This window comes from Oncorhynchus keta, chromosome 2 (assembly GCF_023373465.1).
Source record: "Oncorhynchus keta strain PuntledgeMale-10-30-2019 chromosome 2, Oket_V2, whole genome shotgun sequence".
Taxonomy (NCBI): Eukaryota; Metazoa; Chordata; class Actinopteri; order Salmoniformes; family Salmonidae; genus Oncorhynchus; species Oncorhynchus keta.
The window spans coordinates 24615885-24621884 of record NC_068422.1 but is presented as its reverse complement, the minus strand read 5'-3'; positions in this window follow the sequence as shown (position 1 = coordinate 24621884).

Sequence of the window (6000 nt, the reverse complement as noted above, 5' to 3'; positions counted from 1 at the left end):
CTTTTACATACAGTTGAGTTGGGTAGAATGTGAAATAGTTAAGAACCATTCTGTTTTTTTAATGCTTTCTCAAGTGTTCTGACAAATGTATCACAGATCTATTTCTTTTTATCACATTGTATCTATTCAGCATATCTGATGCCGACTACATACACATCTCAATCCATCCATTCTGACCAGATTTAGCTGACACAGACCTTTGCAACCAGATAATCACTGGGAAGCTAATTTAGTGCTAACTTTCCATGGTTGAACAGTACATTTATAAAGCTTTCCTGCTGCCCATAAATAACGGACATTGTTGAAACTTATTCTAGCATTCACCGTTGAAGAATGAACAAGGCTCTTCTGTTGCAACCAGTGTTTTTAAGCAATTCAATCAAATCCGAGGTTTAGAATTGAAGACGGGTGGAGGGATGAAAATTGATTTAATCTGGATCCTGTTTTCTTTCTTCCATTTTGTTTTCAGTATACTGAGAGCTCAAAACCCTTTCATGCCATGTGAAAAACCTGCTCCCTATAAAGTGTGTTTTTCCACATCTGTTTCTTTCTGAAGATAAAAAGATATACTCTCAATTTCTCATAAGCAACATTTCCCAGATAAGATGGGTATTTAACAGGATAACTGTTGGCATTTGCCATTGAGTTTTTATTTTTGATATCTAAATTTGTTCATCATCTGTTTGTTCTCCAAGAGTTTAATGCTTAAAATATATTGTGCATAAGAGATACACAAAGGAATGCAGATGCATCTTTTTCCTGTTAGGATATTGTGTTATAGCTGTTAGCCCATGCTATGCTGAGTGGTTGCATAAGTGTAGGCCTACCACTTGTTAATTAAGAAAAGTCATCATGTTTTGTGAGATTCATTTATTTCGTTTTGTTTACACTTCTTGGCAGTAAATTATCTTTATTTTGGCACCCAAGTTGAGAAACATTGATCAATTAAAGCATTTGGAAAGGAGGAGTCCTTTCAGACCATACATATGCCTGAATATTCAAGATGTGCATTAGTTGTATCATCAATTACTCTTCAGTGTGTGAGGTGATAAAAATATATATAATTTAGCCCTAATAGATGACTACTGTGCCTTATCTTTTACGGTAAGAGGTGTATTGGGATTTCTGTATAGGACTTGTATTTAAACTGGAGATTGATCCTCTACACACAAGGGAATTACCAGTAAAACAGTGCAGAAATGTTTTGACATACTGCCAATGTGCTTCTGTGCTCAGACATATCCATTGATTCATTTATATATATACTTGCTATGAAAGCATTGTTGAAACATGTGTAATTAGATTTAGATTTAAATTAACTTTCCAATAGATCTGAAGAATGTCTCATTTTCCTTCTTAACATGAATCATTAAAAGCTGCTTAAAAAAGAAGAAAAAAGCTATCTTAATATCCTTTTGATATGCATCTTGAACATAAAACATCCTCACTCACCTGCACTGCATTGCTTTCAATAAGCAAGGATTCCCCTAAGGGGCATTTCCCCCCTTTAAAAGTTACCCTTAGCAGCTGGCATTTGTCAAGATGAGCCTACATTTTTGTTCATTTTAGCTGCATAGCTCTCATGTAAGGGAAACATTAAATGCCCAGTTAGGGACATTGAACTTAAGTAGTTTACTCCAGCTGTCAGAGATTCAGCTCTAGCCTTTTGAAATTGTACCCTGTAGAGGCAATTCTTATTCGTCCAAGCCCCAGATAATAACATTGTACTATAGAGTAGAATTGAAAACTTGCTTTGGCAATAACACATTGCTGTGGGAATTCTTTACAATTTAATGCATTTATCTCAAATGGAGTAGTAATGCAGGTATACATTATAATGATACTGTACCTACATCAAAAGTATTGTATGTTACAAAGTGGGATTAAGCTGGATATAATTGTCTTTTTTTGTCAGAAATCTACACAAAATACTCTCTTATGTCAAAATGGAAGAATTTGTCAATTTTCTTTAAATAGAAAATTAAACAATGTATCTGTATCTTGATTAGATAAGTATTCAAATCCCTGAGTCAATACATGTTAGAATCACATTTGGCAGTGATTACAGCTGTGAGTCTTTCTGGGTAAGTCTCTAAGAGCTTTGCACACCTGGATTGTACAATATCGGCCCATTATTATTTTAAAAATCCTTCAAGCTCTGTCATGTTTGTTGTTGATCATTGCAAGACAACCATTTTCAAGTCTTGATATATATTTCCAAGCTGATTTAAGGCAAAACTGCAGCGAGGTTATTCCGGAACATTCACTGTCATCTTGGTAAGCAACTCCTTGTGTTTAAAGTTATTGTCCTGTTGAAAGGTGAATTTGTCTTCCAATGTCTGTTGGAAAGCAGACTGAACCAGGTTTTCTTCTAGGATTTTACCTGTGCTTACAACCTGATCTCAGAGCATTTCATATTATTCGGTACCTAAATCGTTTGTGTTCCATATTATATGATATGTTAGTTTTGTATTGTATGTATTAATGTGTGGATGTCCATCACCCATTTCGTATGATATGTTACAAATTTGCAAAATGTGCAAATGTTATGAATTTGTGAAACGCACAATATGTTATGAATTTGCAAAATGTATGATATGTTATGAATTCTAGTTAGGTGGCTAGGTTAGGGGTTAGGGTTATGTTTAGGATTAGGTTAAAGGGTTAAGGTTAGGGTTAGGGGAAGGCTTAGCTAAAAGGGTTAATGTTAGGGTTAGGGGAAGGGTTAGCTAAAAGTGTTAAGGTTAGGGTTAGGGGAAGGCTTAGCTAAAAGGGTTAATGTTAGGGTTAGGGGAAGGGTTAGCTAAAAGTGTTAAGGTTAGGGTTAGGGGAAGGCTTAGCTAAAAGGGTTACGGTTAGGGTTAGGGGAAGGGTTAGCTAACATGCTAAGTAGTTGCAAAGTAGCTAAAAAGTAGTAAGTATTTGAAAAGTTGCTAATTAGCTAAAATGCTAAAGTGGTCCATGATGAGATTCAAACTCGCAACCTTTGGGTTGCTAGACGTTTGTGTTAAGTGCCCACCCATCGACACAGACCAACAACCCTATTTTCATTTTTGCCTTAAGTAACCATCTGTCTTATCTAACCATACCAAACATAACATATCATAATCATTTCTGTTTCCCGGATTTACATTTAAGTCTAGTCTATGAGACCAGGCTGGTGCTAAGCTCTCTTCCGCTTCTTTTTATCCACAAAACTCCCTAGTCCTTGCCAATCACAAGCATACCCATGACATGATGCAGCCACCACCATTCTTGAAAATATGAAGAGTGATGTGTTGTATTGGATTTGCCCCAAACGTAATGCTTTGTATTCAAGACAAAAAGTTAATTTCTTTGCCCCCCTTAAAATATTTAGATGCACTATTGTAAAGTGGCTGTTCCACTGGATGTCATAAGGTGAATGCACCAATTTGTAAGTCGCTCTGGATAAGAGCGTCTGCTAAATGACTTAAATGTAAATGTAAATGTACATTATTTGCAGTATTACTGTAGTGCTTTATTGCACACAGGATGCATGTTTTGGTCTATTTTATTCTGTACATGCTTCCTTCTTTTCACTCTATCATTTATGTTAGTATTGTGGAGTAACAACAATGTTGTTCATCCGTCGTCAGTTATTTCCTATCAGAGCCTATCATAAGCAACATTTCCCAGATAAGATGGGTATTTAACAGGATAACTGTTGGCATTTGCCATTGAGTTTTTATTTTTGATATCTAAATTTGTTCATCATCTGTTTGTTCTCCAAGAGTTTAATGCTTAAAATATATTGTGCATAAGAGATACACAAAGGAATGCAGATGCATCTTTTTCCTGTTAGGATATTGTGTTATAGCTGTTAGCCCATGCTATGCTGAGTGGTTGCATAAGTGTAGGCCTACCACTTGTTAATTAAGAAAAGTCATCATGTTTTGTGAGATTCATTTATTTCGTTTTGTGTACACTTCTTGGCAGTAAATGATCTTTATTTTGGCACCCAAGTTGAGAAACATTGATCAATTAAAGCATTTGGAAAGGAGGAGTCCTTTCAGACCATACATATGCCTGAATATTCAAGATGTGCATTAGTTGTATCATCAATTACTCTTCAGTGTGTGAGGTGATAAAAATATATATAATTTAGCCCTAATAGATGACTACTGTGCCTTATCTTTTACGGTAAGAGGTGTATTTGGGATTTCTGTATAGGACTTGTATTTAAACTGGAGATTGATCCTCTACACACAAGGGAATTACCAGTAAAACAGTGCAGAAATGTTTTGACATACTGCCAATGTGCTTCTGTGCTCAGACATATCCATTGATTCATTTATATATATACTTGCTATGAAAGCATTGTTGAAACATGTGTAATTAGATTTAGATTTAAATTAACTTTCCAATAGATCTGAAGAATGTCTCATTTTCCTTCTTAACATGAATCATTAAAAGCTGCTTAAAAAAGAAGAAAAAAGCTATCTTAATATCCTTTTGATATGCATCTTGAACATAAAACATCCTCACTCACCTGCACTGCATTGCTTTCAATAAGCAAGGATTCCCCTAAGGGGCATTTCCCCCCTTTAAAAGTTACCCTTAGCAGCTGGCATTTGTCAAGATGAGCCTACATTTCTGTTCATTTTAGCTGCATAGCTCTCATGTAAGGGAAACATTAAATGCCCAGTTAGGGACATTGAACTTAAGTAGTTTACTCCAGCTGTCAGAGATTCAGCTCTAGCCTTTTGAAATTGTACCCTGTAGAGGCAATTCTTATTCGTCCAAGCCCCAGATAATAACATTGTACTATAGAGTAGAATTGAAAACTTGCTTTGGCAATAACACATTGCTGTGGGAATTCTTTACAATTTAATGCATTTATCTCAAATGGAGTAGTAATGCAGGTATACATTATAATGATACTGTACCTACATCAAAAGTATTGTATGTTACAAAGTGGGATTAAGCTGGATATAATTGTCTTTTTTTGTCAGAAATCTACACAAAATACTCTCTTATGTCAAAATGGAAGAATTTGTCAATTTTCTTTAAATAGAAAATTAAACAATGTATCTGTATCTTGATTAGATAAGTATTCAAATCCCTGAGTCAATACATGTTAGAATCACATTTGGCAGTGATTACAGCTGTGAGTCTTTCTGGGTAAGTCTCTAAGAGCTTTGCACACCTGGATTGTACAATATCGGCCCATTATTATTTTAAAAATCCTTCAAGCTCTGTCATGTTTGTTGTTGATCATTGCAAGGCAACCATTTTCAAGTCTTGATATATATTTCCAAGCTGATTTAAGGCAAAACTGCAGCGAGGTTATTCCGGAACATTCACTGTCATCTTGGTAAGCAACTCCTTGTGTTTAAAGTTATTGTCCTGTTGAAAGGTGAATTTGTCTTCCAATGTCTGTTGGAAAGCAGACTGAACCAGGTTTTCTTCTAGGATTTTACCTGTGCTTACAACCTGATCTCAGAGCATTTCATATTATTCGGTACCTAAATCGTTTGTGTTCCATATTATATGATATGTTAGTTTTGTATTGTATGTATTAATGTGTGGATGTCCATCACCCATTTCGTATGATATGTTACGAATTTGCAAATTGTGCAAATGTTATGAATTTGTGAAACGCACAATATGTTATGAATTTGCAAAATGTATGATATGTTATGAATTCTAGTTAGGTGGCTAGGTTAGGGGTTAGGGTTATGTTTAGGATTAGGTTAAAGGGTTAAGGTTAGGGTTAGGGGAAGGCTTAGCTAAAAGGGTTAATGTTAGGGTTAGGGGAAGGGTTAGCTAAAAGTGTTAAGGTTAGGGTTAGGGGAAGGCTTAGCTAAAAGGGTTAATGTTAGGGTTAGGGAAGGGTTAGCTAAAAGTGTTAAGGTTAGGGTTAGGGAAGGCTTAGCTAAAAGGGTTACGGTTAGGGTTAGGGAAGGGTTAGCTAACATGCTAAGTAGTTGCAAAGTAGCTAAAAAGTAGTAAGTATTTGAAAAGTTGCTAATTAGCTAA